Source organism: Trichosurus vulpecula, chromosome 6 (assembly GCF_011100635.1).
Source record: "Trichosurus vulpecula isolate mTriVul1 chromosome 6, mTriVul1.pri, whole genome shotgun sequence".
Taxonomy (NCBI): Eukaryota; Metazoa; Chordata; class Mammalia; order Diprotodontia; family Phalangeridae; genus Trichosurus; species Trichosurus vulpecula.
Window position 1 is genome coordinate 192,848,063 of NC_050578.1, and position 17,073 is coordinate 192,865,135.

A 17,073-nucleotide genomic window follows, 5' to 3' on the forward strand; every position below is an offset into this window, starting at 1 on the left:
TAGACTCAATAGCCTCTGAGCTTCCTCCCCACTCCTATTTTCTGTCTGTTGTTATACCTCAGTGTCAGCTCCAGACTCACCTCAAAGATCATTCAGCTGTAGGATGGCAGTAGAGTTATTCCCCCTAAGGGTAAGTTAGGCAGCCTGGTCCCCAGGGAAGGGAACCACTTCTCTTTCCAAGGCCCTTCGAGCTTTTCTCACAACTTTATGAATTAGAATAGGTTTTGGGAGACCCAGATTCCCCACTGAGGAAGAAGTCAGTTTTGCCAAAGGGAATCCTTACCCCAAAGAGGAGTTATTTTTCACTTTCATATAATGCTGCTTCCACACCGATTTCATATCAGCTGCCATAATGGGCCACAGGGAGAGAAACAAATACTTCCTGGCTTTGTAAAGCAAAAAGCAACCACCAGAGTGTCCCTATAGGCAACTATTGCCTATTGGGGGCGGGGAGGGGGGAAAGGATGCAAACATTGCTCCATGTGACCACTTCCCTGGTAAAGATGCAGGAAATCGATCTGTTTAACTAGAACTGGAGGAGGAGGAAGAGGGATTATTGACTTTGTAAACTCTCACTGATCGATAGACCAACAAACATTTATTGAGCATCCATTATGAGCTGGTCAGCTGTGATCCAGCGGACTGTTGGTATGCACAGATAATGAAGACAGGTCCCTGGCTTCAAGGAGCTTATATCCCAGTTGGGGAAATAGGACCCATGTGCTGGAAATTTTGGTTAAACATTTAAGAACTAAATGATAAAGGTGTTAAGGATTCCAGAGACATTGTCAGTTGTCAGGTGAGTAGTCCAGGTTCAGTGGTATGAGTTCAAAAGGTCACTCTAAGCTGAAGAAAATGAGAAAGTTCTAGGGAGCAAAAAGAATTTAAGTTGGCCCTGGAATTATAGTTAGGATCTAGATGGGGGCCAGAATGCAAATGGTAGGCTCAGAGCAGGGCTTTGGGCAATGGGAAATATTTAGAGCCTTTTGTTTTTCAGGCTAGCCTTAGATATTTATTAGTTAAGTAGCCTTTGGCAAACTAACTTCTTTAGCAGGAGCCAAGACATCCTCATCTATCAAAAATGGATGATACTACTTATGCTTCCCTAACAGAGAGCATACTGAACTTGAAGCCAGAAGACTTGGATTTGAATCTTTCTTTAGAAACTGCCTATGTGACTCTGGCAATTCGCTTCACTTCTCTAAGCCTCAGTTTCTTCATCTGTAAAGTGGGAATGATAATAGCCCCTAACTCATAGGGTTATTGTGAGAATCAAACAAGATGATGTATAGAAGGTGCTTTGTAAGCCTCCAAGTACAAAAAAGTGAATTATTAATACTGCCTGAAAGGAGGGAGGGAGAGAGGAAGCATCGACAAAACCTAAAATGCACAAAGAAACAACAGAGAATTTGGGAACCCTGAAAAGACCACTTTCTCCACGATGGACAGATAGAGGAGAGTAATGGGAGAAACATTTGGAAAAATGAGCTTCCACAGGATAGCCACGTATTTGCTTTCAGTGACCAAAAGATCACAAGCCCAAATCTTGCTGAATCTTGTCATTTTGAACTCCACAGCATTTTTTACATCCATCTCCTACTTGCCACTGACACAGCCACTATCTTTGTTCAAGCCCTTAGACTGCCTCTCACTGGGAGTATGATAACCGCCTCCTAAATAAGACAAGATGTGGGGAGAATTGGTTCCTTGCGCCTCTCTCCCCTCCAATCCATCGTCCACACAGCTGCCAAAGGAATTTTCTGAAGGTACAGGTCTGACAATGTTATTCCCCTTCCTTATAAATGCCAATGGCTTCCCATAACCTTAGGATGAGATAGAAACTCCTCTGGTATTTGGAGCCCTTCACTGCTGGGCTGCCCCAACCAACCTTTCCAGGTTTATTGTACATTAACCTTCCTTCTTGCCCTCCATGGTTCAGCCAAACTGGCCTCCCCATTCTTCCTCATGCATAACGTGTCATTTCCCATTTCTCTTCCTTTGCACAGGCTGCCCACCTTGCCTTCATCTCTCATCATCTTTCAAAGCTTAGCTCAGACGCCATCTCATGCATGAAGTCTTTACTGATTACCCCAGTTGCTAATGCCTCTCCCCCCAAATAACATTGTTCTTGTTGTGGTAATCAAAGTGCTTTATAAACTATATTAACACCGATAGGCCATGTTCAGTAGTGGAGAGAGGGCACTCAATTTGAAGTCAGGAAGACTTGGGTTTGAAGCCTTCTTCAGACACTGTTTATGTGACCCTGGACAAGTCACAACCTCTCTGAGCCTCACTTTTCCTTATTTGTAAAATGGGAGTGATAATAGTACCCACCTATATTTTTTGCCCATACTTACATATGTGTATGTTGCCTCCCCCAATGGAACATACACTTCTTGAGGGAAAGACCATTACGTTTTTGTCTTTAAATTCCCAGAGAGTCAGAGTGGCATTGTAGTTGGAGAATTAACCTTAAATACACAAACACCTTGGTTTAAGTCTCACTTCTGACACATATTGGCTGTGTGACCCTGGTCAAGTCAATTAACCTCTCATTGCTCTAGGTAACTCTTTAAGATCATAAGTTGCAGAGAAAGTGCTGACCTGCATTAGCAGAGGGAGTTTCTTCATCTGGGATTTCCCTATAAATAAAATCACAAATCCAGTCCCTATCTTTTAGTATCCCCAGTGATTGGCACAGAGCCTGGGTCATAGTAAATACTTAATAAATAGTTGTTTGTTGAGTGACTAGTTGAATGTAAACTCACTCCAAAATCGTTAGTAGGCTGTTCTCTTGTGGGATGGAAAAAGTGGCTTTTTATTATTAAATCAGGGCTATTCCTTTTTACTATCCTTCCAAAGTAAGGAAACCATTACAATTGCTTTGTGTTTTTCCTTTGTCTCACTGAAATACCGGAACTTAGAGTTAACGTGTGAAATATATTGCTCAGATGTCACAGCAATCAATAAAAATAACCTATACAAAGCAAGGACTGCTGACTGTTTGCAGGAGGGATTGAGGGAGGAAGGGAGGGGGAGGACCTTATGTGGACAAATTGAGAGGTGTTTTCCACATCCCCATGATATGCGTCTCACTGATACATAGCGTCACTCTAGGGAGCTAATGTCTTGATTCCCAGAAGAAATCAAGGGCAAATGGAAAAACAAACGATATGGCACTATAGGTATGGGAACAAGTAGTAACCAAAATTTGCAAACTAGATGTGTGAAACATCTTGCCATCACTCCTGGTGAATTCAGTATTCAAGTTGAGGACCCTTCTAACATCCTGGCCTCCTGATTTATCAACCATCTCACCTTCCAGAACCTCCATCTCCACTCAACTCAGGCACACCCCCAAGACTGATCCATCATCCCTTAGACCTCACCATCCCTGAAACTGTGTCACCTCCTAGAGCCTGAATTCTGAAAATCCCTCTGATTGGCATCTCCTGTTCTTCTACCTATTAGACTTCACCTCACTTCTTCTTTCATTCCTTCATCAGGCTCTTCACAAATCCCATATCTTTGATCCCATCACTCTTATTTCTGGCTTTGCTCTCCCTCTTTCTCAACTGTGTTTGTTAGCAATCTCAACAAGATATTGTCCTTACTCTGGAGTTCTTTGCTCCCTTTTTTCTTGCTCCCACCCTGTTAATCCCCAACCATGAGTAGCCTGTTTTATTTGCCTTTTCTTTTCCCTATTTTGATCCACCAAAAGCCTCAAGGCCTGAAATCATGCAGACTGGATCCACCATTAGGCCATCATCTAATCTCATCTGGGCCCTTATAGCTCCATGAAGATCCTTTTATTGATCTCTGATTCTCTATTTCACATTCCACAGCAGCTATTTCAAATCTCTCTTATCAAGCCCCAAACTCTACCTCTAGCTATGTCCTTCAGTAGATAGCCTTGCCTCCTTTGTTTTTGTGAATGGTCATGTATATTGACTTCCCTAAAATTCCTCCGCCCTTAACCCAGACTCTTCTTCTTTGCTCCAGTCTCATAGAATGAGAGAATCCTCATCTTTAGCAAGACTCTCTCCACTTACATCCTTGATCCTCTCTCCTTTTTTCCCACTTCCTTCAGGAACCTGTCCCATCAATTTTCTTTATCCCCCTTAATCTTTAATCTCTCGTGCTGTATACTGATTCTTCTCAGCTCTCTCCAGAAACAAACAGGTCATAGGATCATAGATTTGGAGCCATAGGGGAATTTAGAGACCATTAGTCCTCATTTTATGGATGAGAAAACTGAGGCTTATAGAAGTTAAGTGAATTAACTTAATTAAGTGTTAATTAAGAGTTAAGTGACTTCCAAGGTCACAGAGGTAATAAATGGCAAAATGAATTCAAATACGGTCCTCTGATTGCTTTAGCCAATAATCTTTCCACTGCACCAAGTTTTTCCATATCCTAAAAACAAACAAACAAACAAAAACCTTTTGGCTCTACCATCCCATCAAACTATCATGGCATACCTCTCCTCTCCACTGCTAAATTTCTAGACAGAATATGCTACATTGAACAAGTTCCCTCTTCCCTCCATACCTTTTTTATTTCTGTTGTTCTGTCATTTCAGTCACATGTGACTCTCTGACTCCATTTGAGGTTTTCTTGGCAAAGATACTGGAGTGGTTAGCCATTCCTTCTCCTGCTTATTTTACAGATGAGGAAACTGAGGCAAACAGGGTTACATGACTTGCCCAGCTAGTAAGTGTCTGAGGCCAGATTTGAACTCTGGAAGATGAATCTTCCTCACTCTAGAGCTGGCACTGTATCTACCATGACACCTACCTGCCCCCGTATTTCTGTTACTTAAGTTCAAAACCTTAGAGCAATTTGTGACTTCTCATTTTCTGCAGACACAATTGTCAATTTTGGCTGACTTTATCTTCACAATATCTATCCCATCAATCTTCTCCTCTGTCCTGCCACCACCTTTGTTCAGATCCTTATCACATTTCAATTGGTCCTCATCACTGTTGGTCCTCATCACTATTTCAATAGTCTCCTACCTGGTCTCCCTGCTTCCTTTCCTTATCTGCTTTCCTCCAATCCATCTTCCTAATATATAGATCACATGTCATTCTCCTGATTGAAACATTCAGTGCCTCTGCTCTGTGCCCTCTCTCATTCTCTCAAATAGATCTATGATTTCGGCAATTTGGAAGTCACCTCCAATGATACAGATTACGACTTATCTGTGCCTGCCCATCCTGTGCTATTCTTCTCCAAATCTTCCATCAGTGCATTACAGGAGCCTACTCAGTGTGTTGGAGGCTCTTTTTACTTTCTCCTGACATTTTGAGACCATTAGTAGTGTATTCTGGCTATCTGCCTACTATCCCTTACCCTTTCTTTCCTTTCCATCATGGAATTTCTTCTGGAAATCTTTTACTCCTTTTCTTCAGAGTTCCTCATTGGTTATCTGTTATAGCCTGTTCACATTCACCATCTACCTCTCTTTTACCCTTCATTCATCTTTAGATCTTTGGAAGTAATTGTATTCATTCCATGTCTTTTATTGCTCTCTTTTTAAAATTTAATTTAAATTAAATTTTTAAATTTTATTTAGTACTTAATTTTTTCCCAACTATGTGTAGAAACAATTTTTAACATTCATTTAAAAAAAATTGAGTTCCAAATTCTCTCTCTCCCTTCCTAGTCCTTCAGATTGAGAAGGCAAGCAATTTTTTATAGGTTATAGATATGTAGTCATGGAAAACATACTTTTATATGAATCAAGTTGTGAAGAGAAACACAGACCACCACCTCCTCCAGAAAAATAAAGTTAAAAAAGAATGCTTCAATTTGCATTTAGATTCCATCAGTTCTTTCTCTAGACAAAGAGCATTTTTCATTATAAGTTCTTCAGAATTACCTTGGATGGTTGTATTGCTGAGAATAGCTAAGTCATTCACAGTTGATGATGGTACAATATTGCTGTTACTGTGTATAATGTTCTCCCGGTTCTACTTGTTTCACTTTGCATCAGTTCATGTAAATCTTTTCTGGTTTTTCTGAGAGCATCCTGCTCATCATTTTTTTTTGGATGGGGGAAGCCAAGGCAATTGGGGTTAAGTGACTTGCCCAAGGTCACACAGCAAGTAAGTGTCTCAAATGTCTGAGGCTGGATTTGAACTCAGGTCCTCCTGACTCCAGGGCTGGTACTCTACTCACTGTGCTACATAGCTGCCCCATGCTCATCATTTCTTATAGCAAATAGTATTCCATCACAATTATGTATAGTACCTTGCTCAGCCATTCCCCAATTGATGGGCTCCCCTTCAATTTCCAATCCTTTGCCACCAAAAAAAAGTTGCTATAGATATTTTTGTATGTATAGGTCCTTTTATTTTTTTAAAGCTCTTTGGGATACAGACCTAGTAGTGGTATTGTTGGGTCAAAGGGTATGGTTTTATAGTGCTTTGGGCTACAGAATGGTTGAATCAGTTTACAACTGGATTAGTGTCTCAGTTTTCCAATATCCCCTCCTACATTTATCATTTTCCTTTTTGATCACATTAGCCAGTCTGATAGATGTGAGGTAGTACCTCAGAATTGTTTTGATCTGCATTCCTCTAATCAATAGTCATTTATAGCTACATTTATAATGATTAAAGCTATAGATAGCCTTGATTACTTTGTCTGAAAACTGCCTGTTCATATCCTCTGACTATTTTTCAATAGAAGAATGGCTTATTTTTATAAACTTGACTCAGCTCTCTATTGGAGAAATGAGTAATTTATCAGAGATACTTGCTGCAAAAACTTTTTCATAGTCATGGTTACTAACTCTATTTCTCTCCATCCTATTTTCTTCATTCTATTCTCTCCCTCCTTTCACCCTGTTCATTCTCAAAAGTATTTTGCTTCTGGCTACTGCCTCTCCCAATCCACCTTTCCTTCCATCACCTGCCCCCATACTTCTTTTATCCCTTTTCTCTTCTCCTTTCTTGTAGGACAAGATAGATTTCTATACCCAACTGAGTGTGCATGTTATTCCCTTTGAGCCAATTCCAATGAGAGTAAGGGTCAAGCATGTCCCTACCCCCATATCTCCTATCTTACCCATCTACCTTGAAAGCTCTTTCATGTGAAATGATTTACCCCCTTCTACCTTTCCCTTTCTCCTTCTCCCACTACATTTCTCTTTTTGTACCCCTTACTTTTATTTTTTTTAGATATCATCCCATCATAGTCAATTCACAACTATGTCCTCTGTCTATGTACGCATCTTCTAACTGCCCGAATAATGAAAGTTCTTAGGCGTTACAAGTAGCATCTTCCCATGTATGAGAATGTAAACAGTTTAGCTTTATTGAGTCCTTTTTATTTCCCTTTCCTGTTTACCTTTTTATGTTTCTTTGGAGTCTTGTATTTGAATGTTGAATTTTCTATTCGGCTCTAGCCCTTTCATCAGGAATACTTGAAAGTCCTCTATTTCCCCCCTGAAGGATTATACTCAGTTTTGCTGTGTAGATAATTCTTAGTTGTAATTCTAGCTTCTTTGCCCTCCAGAATATCATATTCTAAGCCCTCTTATCCTTTAATGTAGAAGCTACTAAATCTTCTGTTATTCTGACTGTGGCTCAATGATGTTTTAATTGTTTCTGCCGGCTTGCAATATTTTCTCCTTGACTTGGGGAGCTCTAGAATTTGGGTATAATATTCTTGGAAGTTTTCATTTTGAGATCTCTTTCAGGAGGTGATTGGTGGAGTCTTTCAATTTCTATTTTACCTTCTGATTCTAGAATATTAGGGCAATTTTCCTTGATAATTTTGTGGAAGATGAGGTCAAGGCTCTTTTTCGGATCATGGCTTTTAGGTAGTCCAATAGTTCTTGAATTATCTCTCCTAGATCTATTTTCCAGGTCAGTTGTCTTTCTGATGACTTATTTCACATTTTCTTCTATTTTTCCTTCTTTTAATTTTGTTTTATTGCTTCTTGATGTTTCATGGAGTCATTAGCTTTGACTTGCCCATTCTAATTTTTAAGGAATTATTCTCTTCAGTGAGCTTTTGTATTTCCTTTTCCATTTGGCCAGTATTGCTGTTTAGGGAGTTCTTAAGTGAATTTTTGCATTATCTTTTACCATTTGGACAATTCTGTTTTTTAAGGCATTTTTCTCTTCATTGGATTTGCGTGCCTCTTTTATCATTTGGCCTCTTCTGTTTTTTAAGTTGTTATTTTCTTCATTTTTTGTGCCTCCTTTACTAAGCTGTTGACTCCTTTTTCACAGTTTTTTCATCACTCTCATTTCTTTTTTCAATTTTTTCTCTACCTATCTTATTTGTTTTTCAAAATCCTTTTTGAGCTCTTCCATGGCCTGAGACCAATTAACATTTTTCTTTGAGGCTTTGGATGTAGCAGTTATAACTTTGTTGTCTTCTGAGTTTGTGTTTTGATATTCCCTGTCAAGATAGTAACATTCTGTGGTCAGGATCTTTTTTAATTGTTTGTTCATTTTTCTAGCCCATTTTTTGACTTTTAACTTTATATTAAGGTTGGGCTTTGCTCCTGAGATGGAGGAGGCATTGTCCCAAGCTTCATGTTTTCTGCACATCTGTTTTCAAAGCTAATTCTGGAGGTCTGTAAGCTTTCTGTTCCTCCGAGGTAGTATGGTCTAAGGAGCAGTGTGATTTCTACTTTCCTGGCCTCTGCTCTGGTTTGTGAACAACCACAGGTATTCTTTTCTGTCTTGGAACTGTGACCAGGGTCCCCACTACCCTACAGTAACAAGCTCTGGTGTGCTAGTGTTCCTCCTCACCCTGGGATTGCCACTCAGATCTAAGTTTGGGAAATGCAATAGAGTCCTGTGCTTAGTGCCAGCAAAGAGACCCCTGCAATCTCCTCAAACCCACTTTTCATCAGTGGGCTGAGAGCTTTTGAAGCAGCTGCTGCCTCTGCTGATTGAGTCACCCTCTAGGGCCTGCTCCTGATTTCCTGGAGCACAGCCTCCATTGGCATGGCCTGCATCCCACTCTCACTCTGGTGTGATTGACCTTCCTGCCAACCTTCTAAGTTGTTTTGGGCTGGGAAATTTTTCTACCCTGTCCTTTTGAGGGTTCTGCCACTCCAAAATTAGTTTTGAGGCGTTATTTAAAATTGCTTGGAGGGGAATTTGAGAGAGCTCAGGAGTGTCCCTGACTTTTCTTCACCATCTAGGCTCTGCCCCACTATTCTGTGTCTTGCATCCATGTAGAAACCCTGGTAGGAAATTTGAAGTTAGTAAAAGAGCTTTGTCCCTCTTCCTTTTGTTCCTCTTTATTCCCTATAAAATAAAACAAAAATTCTTTAGGTTGCTATTTAAGTTTCTTCACAATTCTCTCTAACCTACTTGGCCAGGTACATTCTGCATTCTTTCTCATCATATACTTTCTATTCCTGCCAAAGGAGCACTACCTGTCCCCATATCGTGTCCTGCAGCCTCTCATGTCCTATGGAGGCTATGCCCCATCTCCTCATCTCTGCTTGTTGAAAAACTTCAAGGCCCAGCTGAGGTATTATCTTTGCTACTTAGTTTTCCTTGATCTCTATCAGCTGAAAGTGATTTCTTCCTTTAATTTTCTTAGAGTCCTTTGTTTAACTTTTTCTCTCTCCCATAAAGTTTTGTCCTGTATTATATTTATTTGTCCAATTTCAGTTGAAGGTTGAGAAGTAAACCCTTTCCCTTCCCCTATTTCTCCTTCCCTGTCACTATTTCTCCTTAAATCCACATAACATAATTTCCCAGGCATGTTACGGGAAGGTGTTTCTTCACTGTAGCAAGACAATCTATTTACTCATCCCTAACTGATTCTCTATTCCGCTTCTCAGAACAGAACAAAACCTTCTTTTCTCCCCTCTAGTTTCCCAAACCACCTCTCCCCTACCATCTCAACAAAAGCCTTTACTTCATACTTTTTTGTTGTTCAGTTGTGTCCAATTCTTTGTGACCCCATTTGGGGTTTTCTTGGCAAAGATCTTGGAGTAGTTTGCCATTTCCTTCTCCAACTCATTTTGCAGATAAAACTGAGGTAAGCAGGGTTAAATTGCTTTGCCCGGGTCACACAACTAGTAAGGGTCTGAGGCCAGATTTGAACTCAGGAAAATGAGTCTATCCACTGTGTTACCTAACTTCCTGCTTCATACTGAGGGGCAATTAACTCTGAGCTCCCTCTTCTTCCTTGCTCTACATCTCCACCCCTCCATATCATTCCCCATTCTCTTCTTTACTCCACTCTCATGTGAAGGGGTGGCCATTTTCTTCACCAAGGCCAGCTACTTTATGCTTGTCTCTTTCCTTCCCTTCCAGCAGATTGCCCCCACTCTCACCCTCTTTGCCTAATCTTCAATTTCTCTCACTTACTGGCTCAATCCATGTTTGTTCCTCCATCATTAAGAAAAAAACCCCTCATTTGACCCTCCTTTCCCCCTCAAACTGTATGTCTCTTTTTTCAGATTAAAACTCTTAGAAAAAAGGCATTTTCTCTCCCCTTATTCCTTCACAACTCCTTGCGATCCATTTTCCCATCTCCCCACTCAATTGTGTTGGTTGTTATGGTTATTATTATCACTGTTTTTCCTGTTGGGGTTGGTTGCCATTGAATATTCACTGTCTATGACCCTATAGATTCTAAGCCAACATTGCATCTGAACAATTTGATTCCATGGCATGGATTATTTTCAAGTTGCAGTGTAGCCTAACCTGAGATTCTTCATGCATCAACATATGTCTCAGAAAAGAACTTTAATAAATGCTAACAACATGTGAACAGAATTCTCAAACCTTTGGGTAGATGATAAATTTTCCATTTGAGCATTTGAGAGAGAGGGTGCATTTCAGATGTAGCTTTAGAAAGAGTTTTCTCTCCTTTAGAAGCTAAAGTGATGAACCCAATGTACCCTTTCGGTGTTAATTTGTTGAACTCCCATTTGAAGCCTGGGAACCCCAAGAACCCAGCATGGAACAGGTACAAATATTGCCCAAACGGCCCTTCAGTCTGTAGAAGATCGACCAAGGGACTTCCCTATATGAGTTCAACTTCATGAACTTGGGCCAAGTGTTATAAATTCACTTCACAAGTATTTATTAAGCACCAATAATGTGTACATAATAGTATTAAGGTAATGGGAATATAAAATTCAGCAACAAAAGTGGAAATAGTTCTTGTACCCAAGGAGCTTATATATAAGGGTTGTATCATTATACAACATGTACACAGATTAAAGAAATACAGATTACATATAAAGGAATGGAGGAGAACACAGACAAGGGGTGTGGTGGGAGTTAGAAACAGCCTAATGGGAGTTGAACTGAGCCCTTATACTTCAAAGGGTCCCAAGAGAGGAGTTGTGAACTGTTTATTTTGCCTTTGTGAAGATCTGAACAATTTGGCTTAGGCTTCTAGGACTGAGACATCCAACATAGTTGGAAAGGATGGGAAGAATAGGTTATCAAAGTCATCTGGCTTGAACTTGAGTCACTCAGAACTGGATTTGGTCACAGGATGTGCCGAGTTGCACTTTCTTTAATTAGAAAGGCTGGTGGAAACCCTTTTTATGCATAACTTTTATTCACAGACTCCTATCTCAGGGGCTGCAGCTGGCTAATGCCTTCTTTGCCAGGAAGCTGTGACCAGGAAGTGATGACAAAGCTCCCAATGAGTGTGTGAGCTATGTGTCCACTGTAAACAACCACCATCTGAGAGCCTGGGAGGGAAAGGGGGTAGGGGTGGGGGGGTGAGCTACCTTTGAGCTTTCTAAAGCAAACTGCTCTGCCTTTTCTGTTGGACCATTGGAATACCTGATTATGACTTTTGTCTCAGGACACCTCCCCACCAAGACCCCAACTCTTTGCTTTTGGATCTTTTTTTTTGTTTTTTTTTCACCCACATGCCACCTCAAAACCAAGAACTTACAACCCATTTAGTGTTTGAAGAGAAAGAAAAACAGAGAAAGAGGGAAAGAAAGAAAAAAAAGAAAGGTAGAAAAAATAGAGAAAGAAAGAAAAAGAGAGAGAAAAGAGAAAGAAAAAGAAAGAGAGAAAAAGAAAGAAAGATGCAGAGAAAGGGAGGAAGGAAGAGAGGGAGGGAGAGAGGGGAAGAGGGAGGAAGGGAGGGAGAGGGGTGCTCTTTCATAAGAGTCCATATGAAGCCATTTTTTTTCTCCATAGGTCTCAGGCATACAGGAGCTAGCATTTTACCACTTTACCTAGATCCCCATCTCCTGCCTTCCTTGGCTTCTTCCAAGTCCCAGCTAAAACCTACCTTCTATGAGAAGCTTTTCCCAACTCCCTTAATGCTTGCACTTTCCCTCTGTTGATCATCTCCCATTTATCCTGTATACATCTTGTTTGTACGCCGTTGTTTGCATGTTGTCCCTCTCCCCCATTAGTCTATGAGTTCCCTGACAACAAAAAATGCTATTTTTTGCTCTGCTTTTGTTTTGTTTTTGTTGTTTGCTTTGTATCTTCAGTGTTATGAGAGAAATATCTCCTCTCTGAGTTCATGTGACAGGTAACTGCTTCCAAAATATATTCACCACAACACAGAAATTACAGAGGTAAAAACCAAGATTTTATTATTATGCTCAAGCATCGGTTCCAGCCTCAGAGGAAACCTGAGCCCTGATTAGGAATCTAACAAGGCTTTTTATAGGTGAAATCATGTCAGAGTGACAGAGAAATAATTCATTTACATATTGCAATCTTATACATTCCTCTTAGGCCATAAAAGTTAAAGAAAGGGTAGATTTCATCATCCTATGTGTCCTTCGATGTCATAAAACTTAGTTAAACAGAGGCATAATCTCATACATGCCCTAAGGAAACAAACTTCATCAAATAAACTCTTTAGGTAAACTAAGTCAGGTTACAGATTAAACTACATTTAGAAGGTTCACAAATAGGCCAAAGAGTCAGGCACAGTGAGATTCTTCCTTTAGCTTCTTATCTAAGGAATGTTTAAGGTTCTGAGTAAATTTTCCCATCTGCTAGGACAGGCTTTGGTCAGGTGAGGTTAATATTAACTGAAAATTGCAGGAAGAATAAAAGAATGGGAAAAATTCCCATAACATCAATGCATAGCACAATGCCTTATATATAGTAATTAATAAATACTTATTGACCGCCTGACTAGTAAAGCCCCTTTTCTGGTACTTCTTACAAGAGTTTGTGGAAGAGGGCCTTAGCATATTCAGAGGCATGCTAGACTGGGTTCCTAGTTATGGAGTCCTTCACAAGCCAGCTGATTTGGGAAGAGATCCTTTTTCTCTTTGTTTTCCTCTTTATTCAGAAGAGTAAATATTTCAAAGACTGAATAAGAGGAAAACAAACAGTTTAAGACCCATGAACACACCATTAAAAATACCCTCTAGTACACAGTAATACCTTACTTTTACATACCCTCTCATTTCCAAAATGCTTTCTGTCCCTCGAGGAAAATTTTATAGATGAGGAAACTGAGGTTCAGAGAACTATGAAGCATGGGCTTAGAATTGGAAGAGACCACCACCCTCATTAAAAAAAAAAGGAACATGAAGGCTCCCTCAGAGGTTCCCAAATGTGTTTGGCTTACTGCTCTCTTTCAAAATAAAACATTACCTAGTGCCCCGCTTTAATCCTTTAGCTTTTTTTTGAAATTTGTATCATTTCAATAAAAATGTAAGATATATTTTTAAATGACATCTTAAATTTAATAATTTATTGTAAATTTGTGACTTTTTTCCTGCATTGAAATTTTGATGATGCAGTATTACATCATGTAACCATATCGTATCACATTGTAAACAAGTCACTACATGCACATATTCCTGCAGATGCATGCTGGACTTCTCACTTGCCAACACTTGCTTGTTAAGACCTGTCAGTGGACTTGACCATTGATGGGTTATAACTTGCATTTTGTGTATTTATTTGGAAAATAATGTAATCACTGTGACTTTAACCCTGTTACACAACAGATGAAACATATATGAAGGGTTTTTCAAAATTTCCTTCTCTCCTTTCTTTATGCTTTATTTATTTATTTATTTATTTATTTATGCTTCTTTATTCCACAGTCCCCTTATTTTTATTCAATGCCCCCCAGTTGCACCCCCCCCCCGGATTGTTATAGCACCCCCCACCGGGTGGTATTGGTCACTTTGGGAAGCTATAAGAAGAAAGTTTTGGTTAGGAATTGAAAGAAGTCAGGGATGCTAGGAGATTGAGATCTAGGCTCGGTGCCAGCTGCTGTATATCTCAGCAATGTGAAATGACTTGTGCACTTACTGTGGAAAGCAGTTTAGATCTCAGGAAGTCAGGAAAGAAGCATTTATGAGCACCAATTATGTGCGAGGCACTGTCCTTAGCCCTTTACAAATGTTAGCTCATTCAGTACCCCACAACGACCCTGGGAGGTAAATGCTATGATACCCATTTTACAATTGAGGAAACAAAGGCAGAGAGGTTAAGTGACTTGCCTAGAGTCCCATAGATAGTCAGAGTCTGAGGTCCTACTTGAACTCGGGTCTTCCTGACTCTAAGTCCGGGGCTGTATCGTAGCTGCCCCACATTCTTTCCATTGAACTATCTTACTTCTTTTACAGATCTCTTCTAAGGGATCTGTTAATAGCTACACAGCTAGTGACTGTTAAGTGCTGGATTTAAATCCAAATCTTTCATGACTTCATACCAAGGCCTTTTTTTATTTCCTCCCTGATCTCTTTGTTGATATAAAACCTTCAAACCATTTTGATGTTAATTCTGGGGTAGAGCAAACATTTGCCTTCTTCTCGTCCCCTTTTCAGGTCAATAGCTGTACCAGGTGGCTAGGTCATCAGAGTGTTATTTACATCAACCACGTCAAAAGAAATGCCTTTCCAGAATGAACCTCGGAAATTATGCTACATAGGGTTGAGGAGAAATTGGACAGAGTAAGGAGTTTATTTCTCAATCTGCCATCAGTTTGCACCCTGAAGCTTGAGATTTGATTATCCCTCTTAAAAAAACTTAATCATAAATGCTATTGTTAACCATCAAATTACCCATCTTCTTTCTTCTCCATGGCTACAATATTTAATTCTATAGTCTCTGAATTCCACAGGGTGACTTCATGCTGTGTGATGAAGTATTAATTAGCTGATATATGTAAAGTGTTTGAAGATGAAAAGCATGAAGTGCTAAGTAGCATCATCTTTATCATCAACTTCATTAGACTTTGTTTGGCTTCCATTTACCTGCAATTAACTTGTTCCTCCATTAGAGCACTTCCAAACAAACGGAAGCGTCCCTGTTCCTTGTCATCCTGTCACTGTCATCTTTACCAACAAACCTTAGACCTGCTGAGAATTTTCCTGACTAGAGGATTAGCAGACATCTGGGTTCTAGTCTTACTTCTCCTAGTAATTAGCTGTAAGGGCTTGGGTAAGTCACAACCCACGTCCCTCAATGTTCTTCAAAATGGAGGTGTTAAACTAGAAAACTCCCAAGGTCTTTCAAGCTCAAAAATGAAAATTCTACAAAAAAATAATAAAACATATAGGGAGATTTGCATCAACAGTCTTTATAGCTCTTTCCTTCCACACAGGCCCAATAAGTAAAACTGTAGGTGGTGCGGTGGATAGAGCACTGGGCTTGGAATCAGGAAGACTCATCTTCCTGAGTTCAAATCTGGCCTCAGATACTTATTAGCTGTGTGACCCATTTAACCCTATTTACCTCATCTGTAAAATGAGCTAGAGAAGAAACTACTCCGCTATCTTGGCCAACAAAACCCTAAAATGGGGTCACGGAGAGTTGGATATAGCTGAAACAACCAAACAACAATAACATGGAGAAGGTTTAAATAGGCCATTTTCCATCAGGTATAATTCAAAAGTGTTTGTATATTTCCCATATAGCTGTGGTATAGTCATGTATTTGACCAATGTTATCTTAAATGGCCTCAGAGAAGGCCAGGATGAGGGGGTGCTGGATGAGGTGCTGAAGTAAACATATCTTTTGGCTCTGCAGCTGTTATGGAGTCCTACGCCTTGGACTCTCCACTTCCTATCTCACCCAGTCTGCGCATGTTGTGTCTCTGATAATAATAGCAACAGCCATAATAAAACATTTATAGGACACTTTAAGGTTTGTAAAACACTTTCCACGTATCACCTCGTTTGATCCCCATGATAACCCTTTGAGGTAGGTGCTTTTATTTATAGATGAGGAAACTGAAGCAAACAGAAGTTACATGAATTATCCAGGGTCACACAGCTAGTAGAGGCCACACTTGAACTCCTTCCAGAATGCCGCCTAATAGGATTAAGAAAGCTAGAAGATGAGCTGAATTGGGTTGGTAAAGGAAAGGCTGAACTTCTGAGAGAGAGAGAGAGAGAGAGAGAGAGAGAGAGAGAGAGAGAGAGAGAGAGACAGAGAGAGAGAGAGAGAGATTGAGAGAGATTTTGCAGAGAATTTAGCTTTGACAGATTTATAGTTAGCCAAGGCTAGTTTACGATTAGATTCAGGGTCTAGTAGAGTTTCTAAATTAGGATCATCCAATTCAAAAAGCACCTCTTCTGTACAATGGTGGGATAAAAACACAGAAAGGAAGGATCTTACTGTTAGGTGAATATAGTATGTACACAAATATTTGATAGAGAGATAATAATAAATGTAAATATAGAAATATTAAATATTATATATGTAAGTAAATATGTACTGTATATGTAGGGGGTATTAACAACTGGGGAGAGACCAGAAAAGGCTTTTTATAGGAAGTAGTACTTAAGTACTACTTAAGTAGTACTTAAGCAAGTACTTAAGCAAGAATAAAAAGTGAGAGCATTACAGGCTTGATGGACAGCCTATACAAATGCTAGGAGGTGGAGATTAAATGTTCAACATATGGAAGAGCAATAAGCCAGTGTAGCTAGAATTTAGAATGTGTGAGATAGAGTTAAGTGAAATAAGTCTGGAAACACAGTCTGGAACCCAATTGTGAAGGACATAAATGTCAAACAAAGATGTTTGCACCTGGATAGGCATAGAATTTAGGGCCTGAGGTGACTGTCTACTCTATTCAAACTAATTTTACATAAAAAACCTAATACTGGTTGTGCTG